Source organism: Pipistrellus kuhlii, unplaced genomic scaffold (assembly GCF_014108245.1).
Source record: "Pipistrellus kuhlii isolate mPipKuh1 unplaced genomic scaffold, mPipKuh1.p scaffold_m20_p_11, whole genome shotgun sequence".
Lineage (NCBI taxonomy): Eukaryota > Metazoa > Chordata > Mammalia > Chiroptera > Vespertilionidae > Pipistrellus > Pipistrellus kuhlii.
In genome coordinates this window covers 15,009,874-15,024,234 of record NW_023425416.1, presented here as the reverse complement: position 1 = coordinate 15,024,234, position 14,361 = coordinate 15,009,874, and the positions used below count along the sequence as shown (strand labels likewise).

Here is a 14,361-nt window from a genome sequence, read left to right as displayed (position 1 = left end):
TCTGTTTCAGAGCAGATTAGTTCCTAGTTTTTCTTTGTTTTCCCTGACAGTGGCATTTCCGAGGTATTATCTTTATGCAGTAGGATTCACCCTTTATATACGCACAGTTCCCAGGCCCGTTATCTTCTAGGATGGCCGTCCTCCTGGATGTGTCTGTTTCCCCAGGGCTAGACTTCAGGCTATGATTCTTTAGCAGAAATGCCATGGGAAGGATGCTGCTGTTTCTCAGCACATCATGGTGTCCATCCTTCCTTTACTGATGGTGCTACTGGAGACCGTGCTACTCCCAGACTCTCCCCACCAGCGTTCTTATTCATGGGCGAATCTTGCTGGAAAGTTATTAATATGGGGGTTGCCAAAGGGTGATTTTCCAATTCCATCATTTCTTTTATATTTCTTGTTGTCGTTCGGCTGTAAGGAAGACAGCTTTCCCCCCGACTAATTAATAAATTAATGGAGTGTGGGCTTATTCATTCTTATTTTATTCAATAGGTTATACTCTTAATTACCGTAACTGATTGGGATGTTGACATTGTCTCAGATTCGGCCCCTCAAGCTGGGCCATATTTCAGCATGTTCCTCCTCATTCTCTGAGCACTTCCTTACTTTCTGCCACCCATGTTCCAAGGTCATCTTGTCCCTGCCCTGGTGTCCTTCATTTCTCCAAAGAAGGCTGCACATCTCTGAAGGTGCACTTGTTGCCTAAAGTCATTTTGATCTTCAGATTCTTTCCAAATTCTTTTTTAATTTGTTTAAATGGTAGACCCAGTGGAGGCTGGATGCAAAATTTTAGTCAGGATACTTACCTGGCTTGTTCTTTCTTGGTTGAATTTGAAGCAATTTACCGAAAAGGATTCCTAAAATAAAAATTTATGAAATAGGATTTCAAAGGGGGAAAAATAAAGGTGAATAAGAGGAAGAAAAGGATGATGCCAGCCACAAAAGTTGCTGCGTTTGCCTGGAAAAACTTGGCACTAAACATCCTGGCATCTAAGTTACAGAAGGAACTGCATGGAGAGAAGATGCTGCTCACAAAACACCTCCGGGACTGTGCAAAGGCAGGCTGGCGCACATTGCACTGCGGGAATAAAGAGCCTTTCGGGATGGCAGTCCATTCGGGCAGATGTGGAATGAGCTGCGGAGAGGAAGCAGCACTACCGGGATTTCTGTGTGTGTGTGTGTGTGTGTGTGTGTGTGTGTGTGTGTGTGTCAGTACTTTGGGGTATGTTCTAGCTTTTGGACCAGCACTCAACGGGATCCACAGTTAGAAGAGACGTGGTCTTTAAGGCCCCTGCAGTCACTCCTTCGCTCATTCTGTCTCGCTCAGTGATGTGCTATTGAATATTCATTAGGAGATGTGCAGCCATCAGGCCCAGGGGAGGCAGAGACACCTCAGATCCAGACTCTGACCACCTGGTGCAATAGCCCCAGAGGCCTGACCCCGAATGGTAGGATCCCGGGTTAAACACTAACCATGCTCTGAGAGGTGCTGCAGGAGTTGAGGGGCAGCCATGACACTTCTCTTCCAGCCAGGGGAGTGTGTCAGGAAGGTACCTCTATGTTGTTAAAACAGGGAACTTCAGATATGCAAAGGGGCTGTGAGAGGATTGCCGGCTAGAAGCCCCATTAAGGGCTGGGATTTCTCCTACTCTCTTCTATCAAATGACAGTTCACCCACGAGGTCCAAATGACAGTGGACCTCATGGTTTGGACCGCGTGGGTGAGCTGTTATTTCATAGAAGAGGGAGGTCAAGAGAAACTGTGCAAACAAAGGGAGTTGTCCATGGATGAGCAAGTATTCCATAATTCCTTCACTTATTGATTCATTCATTTAATAGCTATTGTTTGAGGCCTATTATGTTCTTGGCACTGTGATAGATGCTGGGTGTACAGTGGTGAGCAAAAATGTACTCAATTTCTGTCCACATAGTGCTTGAGATCTAACAGGAAAGACAGACCTTAATGAGATAATAAACAATTTGTTCTAAGTGCCATCATGGAAGGCACGGAGCCCTTCCAGAGCAGGAAGCCAGGCCTGGCTGCCTTCGGGAGGTAACAATAAGCTGGGCCACTAGGTGGGGCAGGAGAGGAGCATTCCAGGCACAGGGAACAGTGTGTGAAAAGCCTGGAGGGCTCAGAGAACATCTGAAGAGAGTCAGGCCCATGTGGCCGAAGGGCAGAGAGCAAGGGGCCATGATGAGAGCCCAGAGGGTTCAGGTGTATGGCAAGTGGTCCTGCAGAGAAAGGGAGGAGAGGGCCATGGGGGTGGGGAAGAGCTGAGCTGATCACATCACAAGGCAAGGGGTAGAGATGTGAGCCTAGACAGATAGCTCTAAAGATGAAGAAGGTGGGGACAAAAGGATGGAATAATAGGAATGCTGGCAATAACAATAAAAATAGCATCTCCTCTTTGTTGAGTGGCCCTTTGACGAGAAAACAGGCCTCGAGATCTTCGTGATAGAAAGCAGGGTACAGGGAAGGCAGGGTTAGTGTCTATGAACACAGAGCTGAAAACAACCTAGGACTTGATTCCATTTCTTACTGTCTGTCCTATGGATACACTCTCTCTTGTATGAGGAGACACACCCAAGGATATGTATTGAAGCAATGGTGATAGTTATAAAACAATCAGAAACAACATAGATGTCCATCACTATGGGGATGGGTAAGTAACTTGGAGTACACCCTCCCCATGCTAGGCTGTGCAACAGTGGGAGAAAGGATCAGGCCTCTGGGCTACATGGATTGTCTCTAAGATGTATGACTGGAAGGAGGCATGAGGTAAGACAATGTGTCAGGATGATACCCCTGATACAAATGGGATAAAAGTGCAGTTATTAAAAAATACTATCCTTTATCCCTTGTGAGTATGTGTATAGTACTTAACTGCCCAGAAAATTGGAAGACTTCAGAGCAAACCTATAACAGCAGTTACCTGGAGAAGGGGAGGGTCCTAGGATTAAATAGCATTAAGGGGATTTCAGCTTTTTCTATATCTTAATTTATTATGGAAACATCTACACTAATAAAAGAATAATATACAAATTGACTGTACCTTTACAACAACAACCACTAGCCAATTAGGAGTGAGTATGCAAATTAACCCAAAAAGATGCCAGGTTAATTTGCATATGTCCTTCCCTGCCCCTGGCCACTCTGGGCCTCTGGGCAGCATGGGAAGGCAGAAAAGCCGCTCTGGGCCAGAGCAAAAAGATGGCTTTGTCTGGAGCAAAAATGGTGCTGGTAGCCAGGGGAAGGAAGGCCCATTCTTGCACAAATCTTTGTGCATCAGGCCTCTAGTTTAAACATAAAAATAGGACACTGTAATAGACCCTCAAATACCTGTCACCCACACATTCCTACTTCATAGATTATTTTTAAGATCATCCCAGACATTGTATTCCATTCATAAGTATTTCAGAAAGTATCTCTAACAGATAAGGACACTTAAAGAAAAACATAACTGTAATACCATGATCACACCTAAAAGTATTTATAATAATAAAAGCATAATATGCTAATTAGACTGGACAGCTGAATGACCTTCTGGACATCCTCTGGACGACCTTCCGGATGAAGCTGCAGTTGTGAGGGCTGAGCCCCTTGCATGAATTTTGTGCATCGAGCCTCTAGTTAATAATAATTTCACAGAATTATCAAATGCCCAGTCAGTGTCCACATTTCCCTGCCTTGTAATTGCAAGTTGTTTGTTCATATCCGGATCCAAATAAGGTCCAGATGTTGCAATTAGTTGATATGTCTCTCATGTCTTTTGGTGCATTTTTGCAATATATCTCTGGGATAGACTGCTAGGAGTGACTTTGTCGGGTTAAAGGATAAGGGCATGTGTGATTTTGCTAGATGTTACCAAATTCCCCTCCAAGGCATGAGTACGCATGTCTAGAGCTGTAGCAGTGTGCCCCCTGGCCACGAGAGAGCCGGCCATTTCCCAGAGCCTCCACAGCCGACTCTATTGTCAAACTTCTGGATTTTTCCAACTTGATAGATGAGAAGTGGTATTTCATTGTAAGTTTTCATTTCTTTAAATTAAATTTCAAAAGAAATGGGCTTAGGGAGAATTTTGAGTCTGTAGAGGAAAGACGCAATTTGCATAGAAATAATAATATCACCCACAACCATGCAGCATGTATGTTATTTTATTTTACTTAATCCTCAAACCATTAATTAGAAATATGGAGTCATATTGCTTTTCAAAGGGAGGAAACTGAGGCATGCAAGGGATGAGTGAGTACGCATGTCTAGGGCCCCATGGCCGGGAAGTGGAGACCAGATCTGAGCCACAGTCTCCTGCGTGGGGGCTCTTCTGCTCACCTGAGGACAGCGCCACCCCAGAACGTGAGCATCCCTGTGACCCACTCCTGCTTTCCTGTTTGGGGACAGCTTACAGGGCTTCTGGCAATGGTGATCACCTGTCCTGGGGGCTCAGAGGGTCAGGAGAAGGACCTCGCAGGCTGTTCCTTGACCACCAGCAGCTGGTTTCATGGTTGCTGATGGCCACGAGGGCTCAGGCTGAGGAGGATGCGACCTGGACAATGGGAACTCGAGTTCTGAGGAGCCACACATGCAAACTGTGCCAGTGCTGGTTTGAAACCCCTATTCTTAGGATATTAGAAAGACATGCTTTTCCTTCTCCGTGTGTGTGTGTGTGTGTGTGTGTGTGTGTGTGTGTGGTGTTGGCGAAGGCGCTTTTTTGGGGGGGTGGGGGTTGAGGAGATGAAAATAAAACAAGAATGGATTTTAGCAAAGAGGAACTAACTCAGAAACACGCACCCATCAAATCTAGACTTCTAATGAGTGTCCTTCCCCCCTTTGATGGGCATACTTTGCTATCCACACGGAGTATCTAGTTTTGGCATCATGTTACTCCAGCATATGAGTGTGGCAACTCTCAGTCCAGCCACTCCTTGGAGGAGGAGCCTGAGTGCAGAGCCCTCAGGGCTCCCCAGGTTTGGAAGAAGCCTAGGCAGGATGCAGTGCCTTCGGGGAGTGGTAGCCAGGATCCTCCACAAAATGGAATTGGCGCAGAGTCTGACTAGTAGAGGGAGAAGGTCCTTTTCTTCATCTTCCATCCTCACTCCTCAGCACCGGACTAGGTACTGGGAATATCCAGAGAAGGACACAGGGAGGGGGAGAGGGAGACATACGATTGGGTGACTAAACTGAAAGGAAGTCACAAGCCACGTTTCTCCTGTTAGCACATATGTGTCCACACCCGCACCCACCCCACACAGTGTAAAACGTTGAGCTGAGCCTCGGAGGAGGTGGATTTGAACATGGTATTGTTCCTTTATGGCTCTCTGATTTGGGGCAAGTTGCCTTCCCTCTTTAAGTCTCAGTCTCCTTATCTGGAAGGCGGGGCACATGATACTTCTGCCACTGTGGAGACAAAAATGGCAAATGACGTGGTTAGGGCAGTCCTGGGGCACATAGTTGGTGCTCAGGAAATGCTGATAATATTGATCCAATAAGCCTCAGGGACTGCTAGAAATGAGGGTATCATGGAGGTCCAGCTTTCATTCTTCTCATTAAAAATGGGATGTTTGGGTGGGGAGGAGCACTGTGTCCTGCCTCGCTCTTAGTAGGTGCCTAGAACCCAGCTTGTGACCCCATTTCACTGGATCAGGCCAGCCCTGGACCCTTCACGCACACATGGGCATTTGTTCTTGTATCTTCTCAGCTCACGCCCATTTCTTTTCTGCAAGTGCCTAATGCACACATCTTTTAGAAAACAGAGCAAAGAACTGCCTCTGTGCCTTTGTCTATGAAATATGTGTTGAGTCCTTTGCTTTTCTTTAATAGGTGGGTTTTAGGTGTTTTGTCCACCTCCCATGTCCTATCGACCTTGTCTGTCTGGAAAAATGTATTTCAGGATTGTAAAGGCCAGTTTAATAGAGATTCCTCTACCCTCTATGTATCTCCAATCCTCACAAAAAGATAAACAACAATGACCCTCCCTCCACCAAATCTAAAATCCTGGCCTCTGCCTTCTCCCAGAATTCTGGGAGAAAGAGCTAGAAAATTTCTTTCTTTCTTTCTTTCTTTCTTTCTTTCTTTCTTTCTTTCTTTCTTTCCCTTTCTTTCTTTCCTTCCTTTTTTTTCCCCTCCAGTAGAAGCTCAATAATTCTTTTTGTTGTTGTTAATCCTCACCCAAAGATGTTTTTCCATTATTATTATTATTATTATTATTATTATTATTATTTTTAGAAAGAGTGGAAGAGAAGTGGGAGAGACACAGAGAGGGGAACATCGATTGGTTGCCTCTCACATGTGCCTTGACCAGGCACAGGGATTGAGCCTGCAACTGTGGTATGTACTCTTGACCAGAATCGAACCCGGGACCCTTCAGTCTGATCACTGACACTCAATCCACTGAGCCAAATCGTCTAGGGCTCAATAATTCTTAAGATCCAAGTTTAGAAGTTTGTATGGAGAGCGCTGAGAAATCAGTAGTAAGACAGCCAGGCTTTCTAACCGCCCTCCCTTCCCCAAGCAATCTAATAAAGCTATTGCACAGTCATTTTCCAAGGTCAATTTTCAGCTTTTAATAGTTTTAATGAGCTATTTAAGAGGCTCCTCAACTTGTGTGCATCCAAGCTTGCCCACATTTGGAAGTAGGGAGGAAATGAAAGGAAGATAGATAGAGGATGTGGAGTAGATAGAAGATGTGGTGTCAGCCCTGGGTACTTGGGCACAGGAATGGGACCAGCTCAGGTTAGCATCTCTCTAGGACAGTAGTTCTCAACCTTTCTAATGCTGCGACCCTTTAATACAGTTCCTCATGTTGTGGTGACCCCCAACCATAAAATTATTTTCGTTGCTACTTCGTAACTGTAATTTTGCTACTGTTAATGAATCGTAATGTAAATATCTGTGTTTTCTGATGGTCTTAGGCTCTACAGCAGGTTGAGACCCACAGGTCACGACCCACAGGTTGAGAACTGCTAGCAGGGTTGCCTAAGACCATCGAAAAACACAGATATTTACATTATGATTCATAACAGTAGCAAAATTACAGTTATGAAATAGCAACAAAAATAATTTTATGGTTGGGGGTCACCCCAACATGAGTAGCTGTATTAAAGGGCCGTGGCATTAGAAAGGTTGAGAACCACTGCTCTCGGATGTTCCAAGGATTCTAATGGGAGCACTGTTTCACTCTTGCTATCAGGTCTAAATAACTCAGGGCCATAAGAGTTAGTCACCACTTTTAACTCCAAGGAGGACTCCTGAGTGTCCCCTGTATCTTGGACAACTGCAGGGAGGTGAAGGAGACGGCGGAGTTAGAGAATGGCCATTAGGGCAGTGGAAGAGATGAGAGAGAGGAGCCATGGGTATATAATAAGTACGTGAATTTGTTGAAGGGGCTGAGGCGGAGGAAAGAAGGAGAAGAAAAAGAAGACAGCAGCTCATGGGGAGTGATGCCCCAGATACAACCAGGGGCTGGTATGAGGTGGTCTGTGCTAATAATTATCATGGTAATCATGGCAATGCTAGTGATATCCAACACTATCCACCCACAGTGACTGTGGCTGAGCACATTGTAGCTAGATCTCCGGTCTTTCAATTTTCACAACTGCCACGAGGTGGGTTCTCTACTGTTCCCAGGATATGGCTGACGGAAATGGAGGGGAAGTCACTGGTCCAAGGTTACCCAGTTTGTAAGGCTGAGTTGCATCCTGACAGTCTGACTTCAGAACCCGAGATTAGAGCCATAATCCTTATTTTATACATCACCTGGGGTTAATATGAAGATTTTAGAAAGATCCAGATACCTACACAAAAAAGGAAAGCGCTCTTCACAGTCATAGCCACCTGAGCGGTGTGTTGTATGTGGCAGAGGCAGAAGCCATTTTCTCTCTTTGCGTAGGAGTAGAGTCACAGCCAGGCCTTGGCTGTCCTACCTGCAGTGAGATGTGAACAGGTGACCTGGTTGTTGGCCATGGAGTAGAGCAATGTAGACCAGCCATGGGTCTGGGTGGCAGTGGAAGTGAGCCCTCCACACTTTAACCTTCCTGCTGGCTGGAACCTGCATGCCTGTCCGTCTACCCAGCATCAGCCATGCTGCGATGCCAGTGTCGGAGGTGGGAGTGTGAATGGACGGAGAGGTGCCCACCTCCTGCACTAGGCATCTTGGCCCTGTCCTGTGTGAGAGAAGTAAAATTCTTTCTTTTACAGGCCACGGTATTATTGTGCCCTTGGTTTCAGCAGCTTTCCCTGACTATTACAGCGTAGTTCCTCCTGAGTTCCTTCCTTATGAATATGTCTACAGTCATTTTTCATGCACTGACCCCCCTTAGTTCATTTCCTCATATTTTATGATCCCTTGTTGGGAATGGCGAGCCCAGACTCACCATCGCTTCCAGAACAATATAAACTAGAAATGGTCAAACCGCACACCACCCATTTCCATGCCTCTTCTGTGATTTGGTCTCAGGCACTCGGTGGGCAGAATGCAGTGCACACAGTATCATCAGGTGTGTCTGAGGCTCTCGGGACTTGAGGACAATGAAGCCATCTCTCTCTGCTCTGTGCAAGACTGAAACCGTGTGCTAGGATGTGCAAGGCCCGGCCTCCTGGTTTCCTCATTATGAGCCTGCCCTCAGTGTTAAGTCCTAATGAAGGCCCAGCATTCCTATTTTATAGATTAGGACTGAGACTCAGAGAGGATGTGGTTTTCTGGGCCTTACACCTGGTCAAGAACCCAGGCCTGGTCAAGGGTGGAGTGTGAGGACCAAAACTTGGATGCAGCTCCTTTGATTCCAGTATTTTTTTTTTTTAGATATTTAACAAATTTTTATTTTTCAAAATGAATGCATCCTTTTTGTACACACTATTATCTCAACACAGCACTTAGAATAAGCCTTTTAAAACACAAGTCATAAAAAGACAAATAACCCAATTTTTTAAATGGGCAAGGATTTGAATAGACTTTTTCTTCAAAGAAGATATACAAATGGCTAATAAGCACATGAAAAGATGCTTAGCATTATTAATAATTAGAGAAATGCAAATCGAAACTACAATGAGATACCATTTTACACCCACAAAGATGACTATAATTAAAAAAAAAAAAAAAAAAAAGACAGCAGCAAGCATTGGAACCATCATACACTGCCGTGGAAATGCGGGATGGTGCAGCCGTCCTGGAAAACAGTTTGGTAGTTCCTCAGAACAAACCAAAAACATACATCCACACAAAATCTTGTACATGCATGCTTCTAGTAGCATTATTTATTATAGCCAAAAAGTGGAAACAACCTAAGTCTCCATCAACTGGCTTCCTCATTATGAGCAGATAGAGAAAATGTGGTATGGAAAATACAATGGAATATTTTTTGATAATAAACAGAAATGTAGAATTGATACAACGTAGATGAACCTTGAAGCTATGCTAAGTGAAAGGAGCCAGTCACAAAAAACCACAGGTCTTATGACTGTAATTACGTAAAATGTTCAGAAGAGGCAAACCCACAGAGACAGGAGGGAGATTAGGGCTGGAGGGGGAGGGAGGGAGTGACTGCTAATGGGTATGAAAATGTTTTCAAGTTAGATAGTGACAATGGTTGCACTACCCTCTTAATATACCAAAAGTCATTCAGTTGCATACATTAAATGGGTGAATTGTATTGTCTGTAAATTATATATCTCAATCAAACCATTTAAAAAGTGTAACTTGGATTCTCTTACTCTTTTGCTCCAAATCCTCCCAAGGAGCACCAATTTCCTCGGACCCGCATCCTGATGACTCATATCATCCTACCGGGCCCCAGGCGACTTGGCCTCCAGTGTCTTCACCTGCAAGGTCACGCTGGCCTCTCACTGTGCCCAAGGTGTGCCCAAGGTGTTCCTGCCCCAGGCCCATTGCCCTGTTGTCTCTCTGCTGGTAACACTCTTCCCAGGTGCCCTCCTGGCGAGCCGCTTAGTCTGAAGCACCTTGTCCTGGAGGCTTCCCTCTCTGTGTGGACTCACAATCCCACCCTCTGGCCCTCCTCACTATGCTTCCCCTTCATTATTTTACTTAACCTCCTCTACGATTTATTATTTTATTACATTTATTGTTTGGACCTCTGTTAGAACGTAAGCTCCATGAGGCCTAGAATTTTGTTTCACTACTATAGCCCATCGCCCAGACATTGCCTGGCACATGGCAGGTACTCAATAAATACCTGTTGAACAAATGACTGAGAAGATACGGGGCCAACATTGTTGCCTATTCCCAACTCCCTCTGCCTTGCCCTCTCCCACTGATAGAGGCTGAACAAGCCCTGCCCTCCCAGTCCCAGTTTGCTTTCAGTTGTGGGCGGCCATCGCACCAACTCAGGAGAAGGCTGCCTGGGGATTTTTAGAGAAATGTTTATTCCCCAACAGAAGGAAAGAGGCCTGGTCTGCATCTGCCCTCTGCTTATCGCCATTGAATGCTGAGAGGTGAAAGTATCTTTTTAGAATTTGTTCTTTTTCCTTACCTTTGTATAAAGTTTGAAATAGGATTATCCTCTCTCCACACCATTTGATAATCTGCTCTTTCCCATGTCATGGGTCATGGACTTCTTGTCTGTCATTCTCATCTCCCCCTGGGAAAGACTTCCCTTTGTCACTGTCTGTTCACTCAAACAGCTCTTATTTAGTGAGCACCAACTGCAATGACTGCTGGGCGGCACAGACCAGAAACGGTGCGTGTGGGGGTCCTGAGGGGCTGGGAAGCAATGATGAAGGGCTGGTTCTGGTGTCTGGGAAACCTTGGAATCTGACCCAGGAAGCCTGCAGGGAGGGATTTCAGGGACTGATCCAGAAAGGAGGAGCCACTCAGTGGTCACAAGGCCATAGAGGCCGCAGGGGACCTTTCTGATCAAACCCTCCCTGCTGTGATTGCAGACTCTGGATCTAGGTTTGCCTCCGCTGGGAGCTGTCTTCTTGGCAACCACACATCCCTCTGGGAGGAGTAAGCTGGGGGGTTGGTTTCAGTCCTGAGCTTTGTGCATAATGCAAATGTAATTAATCATGTCTATGGTGGTTTGTAATTTAGCATTTTCTCATTTTTAGCAGCCTAATTAAATTCATTTAAGCTTTATAAGTAGTTATTTTAGAATTTTGCTTTGTACCCCCACTGGTGGAGTGCTGAGAACTCACCATAAATATGTCTCAAGATGGCTACTGCTGTTTTCAAAATGAAGCTTAAAGGCTATTCAAGTGAAAAGTATTATTGTGCCACTACATCTTAAATTAGCCATTCTACAAACTGGAGACCTGCTCCTTGTTTCTTTCTTCTCAAAAGCCTTTACAGTGCCCTGAAGCATGGGCACAGGCGCTCCTGGGAGGTCTTTCCCCAGGGTGGGTGGCACATGGGATAGGATAGTCTGTGCTCTGGGACACAACTTGGCCGAGCGCTCAGCTGTCTGATTTGGAAAGGAAGCCACACACACTCTTCTCTGTTTCCCAGACAAAAGCCATTTCCGGAGGCATTGTGTGGAGCTCGTATTAATGGTGTGGTAATTAAGTTAGAAATATGTGGTGCTTATCCCTTTTATGAATGCTCTACAGGCTGAGTTTACAAATTTTCTCTTAAAGTCGGAGACAAGTATAAGATAAGGATTCAGAAAAACTATATTAATCATTTAAAAAAAATGCAAAGGAGGTCAGCAACATGCCATCTTCCTGCCACTGAATTGTCAAAGATTTATATCCATGTTTAGCACTGGATGGTAGAGACACTGGTAGAAGTTTATATAGGTTTTATCTTTCTGGGAATAATTTCATAGGAACAAGAATCTGTATTTTCGATATATTTTTTTTTCTTCTCTTTTGAGGGTGATTTTTGTGAAACCTTTGAACCAGAAATCCCATCCCTTTGCCTGCAGAGCTTAAGAATGTATGTAGCTAAGAGGATTCTCATTCACCCAGTTATTACATATAGTAATACATAAAGTGTATAGTGATTATATAAAGTGAATTAAAGTGATAATTCACGTTAACTCCTCCAAAAAGAGCCACGTTGGAGTGACAGATAAGCCTCTTTGAGAAGAACAACATGGGTGCCCAGAGGTGGGCCCAGAATCAGAGAGCTGGGTTCCAGGCCCAGCCTCACACCCATTGGGCGCTGTGTGACCTTGGACAAAGGGGACTGATCTCCACCCTTTCTTCTTTTCGCTGCTTTTATTTGTTGCAGAAAATATCGCATTTGCTCTCTTGTTCATTTTCTGGCCCCACACTTGAGACATTGACTTCTCAAGTATAGGGACCGGCCAGGGCTGTGGACCACTGTGTTTGTGGAGCTGAGATTTTGACTCCCTGAACTTGCTGAGCCTCAGTGTCCCCAACATTAATAGGGACAATAACAATCCCTATGTACCTGTGCTATGTACTTTAATACATGGAAAGTGCTCAGAACAGTGTCTGTAAATATTCAATGGACAATGAATAAGAACCACTTTTGCAGTCTCCCAAGATCCTGAGAATAACTTGGTAGAGAGCCAGGTTAATGGAGAGAAAGGAAAGAGGAGGGGTGAGAGCATCTCTCTCTTTTTAAAATAATCTCTATATAAAAGCCTAAGTGACCATTATGACTGGTCAACCAGTTGCTATGACACACACTGACCACCTGGGGGCAGATGCTCAACATAGGAGCTGCTCCTTGGTGGTCAGTGTGCACTCACAGCCAACCTCTTGAGGCCTCTCCCTCTGGCTGGCCAACCTCCTGAATCCCCTCCCCCTACCCCCCTGACTTACCAGCTAACCTCCTGGGGTCCTTCCCCAGGGCTGGCCAGCCCCCTTCCCCTATAGGCTTCAATCAATGGCCAGGCAAAGGGACCCCACCCATACACGAATTCGTGCACCAGGCCTCTAGTGTAAAAATATCAGGTTTAACATGCACGGAGCCAAGAAAACTAACGATGCCAGATATTGCATTTAAATTGCACTGTCCTTTGAATAAATTGCTGAACGCAGGAGAACATCTCCAAGGGGATTTTCATTTCTGCAGCTTTGGACACCAAGTCCCAGCTTGTTCTCCATCCTGGCTTAATTCCACTCTGCTGGGAGTGGAATGGGGTGGGAAGGCCATGTCTCTCCTATAGTCCATGGTGACTCAGGACTTCCAGGTAATTGAGCCCATTGATAGTCAATTTCATGTAGAACTAGTTCTTCAGGTAAAGGCTTTGTGAAGTCGTGGTAACCCATGTGAAAGGCATTGAAGATCTCACCAGCCTTGCTTAGAAAAAATTCCCCCTCTGAACATGAGTAAGGAAGGTCACCACTTAAAGCAAAATTAGGTGTTTGTTTTTTATTTGGTTTTCATAATTTAAGCAGTAGAGGGCTTTCTGACCAAAACAATTGGGTTAGACTCTTGCATCGATGCCCAGAGGAGGAAGAAAAGAGGAGTTTGGCCTTTCACTGAGGCAGGGACGTTGGAGCTGAAGGGGACCCAGAGACCTCATTCCTGTCCATTAGTGGAGCAGGACATTGAGACCAGAGAGCAGTGGCTGGTCCAAGGGTGTTCATCTGGTTTGGGGCAGAGGGGCACTCATTCCCAGGTCCTCAGACATCAAGCTGGTCCTCTTCCCACCAAGTCCAGCTTCCCAATCTTCCAGTGAGAGAATGGCAGCAGGTGAACAACCCTACCTGTGTAGTAAGAGCCTTAGCCTGAGAGGAGCGGCTGGAGGTACCTCAGCACCTGGCCTCACACACCTGTGTCTCTAGTGCTGGAAACGCATTTAGTAATGGCGGTCAGTACACCAAAGCGCCTGCCTGCCTTGTTATGCCCTCAGCGACACTCAATTTTATTATCATTTTGTTATTTAACTTTCCAGTTGTATCAAAGAATAATAAAATTTTACTTTGATATTAGGCCCAAGTGGTGTTAAAAGTTAACGTTAGAAATCTTTTTATCCTTTAGAGTACCCAGGGCAGTGCTCAGGGAAGACCATACATTTCATTTCTGGTGACAGTGGTAAGGAAGTGATGGCGTTGATGATGGTGGTGCCCATATCGGTGCTGTTGGTGGTAGTAGTGGTAGTGATGGGGTTGGTGGTGAAGACAGTCACAGCAGCAGTGAGGGTGTTAGACATGAACTTGAATGTGGTAGGCAAGATGAAAAATCAGATCTTGGGAAATGCAAAGACAGTTATTCTGGTTGCTTTTCCAGAATTTATTTGTCTTTTCCCTGTTATTTCTCTCTCTTTCTCATTATCCCCTCCTAATTCTTGGTATTACAGATACCTCCTTACTTCAGATATGATTATTATGTCTAGAATAAAAACATATATTATTAGTATGGCAGGTAATATATCTTTGCTTTGCTTTATAAATCAGGACTATGTCCTATCATTATGAAGCAGATGCCTGCAT

At 45.1% G+C, this 14,361-nt stretch overlaps 1 non-coding gene and 1 pseudogene across 1 annotated transcript; both read right to left on the bottom strand.

The window, feature by feature from the left end:
* The window catches only part of LOC118715730, a 40,553-nt pseudogene extending 26,472 nt beyond the window's left edge, over positions 1-14,081 (bottom strand).
* On the bottom strand, positions 12,860-12,993 carry LOC118715858. Its single transcript, XR_004986997.1, has one exon. It is a non-coding gene; the product is annotated as a small nucleolar RNA SNORA8 (small nucleolar RNA).
* Positions 14,082-14,361: the final 280 nt, after the last annotated feature.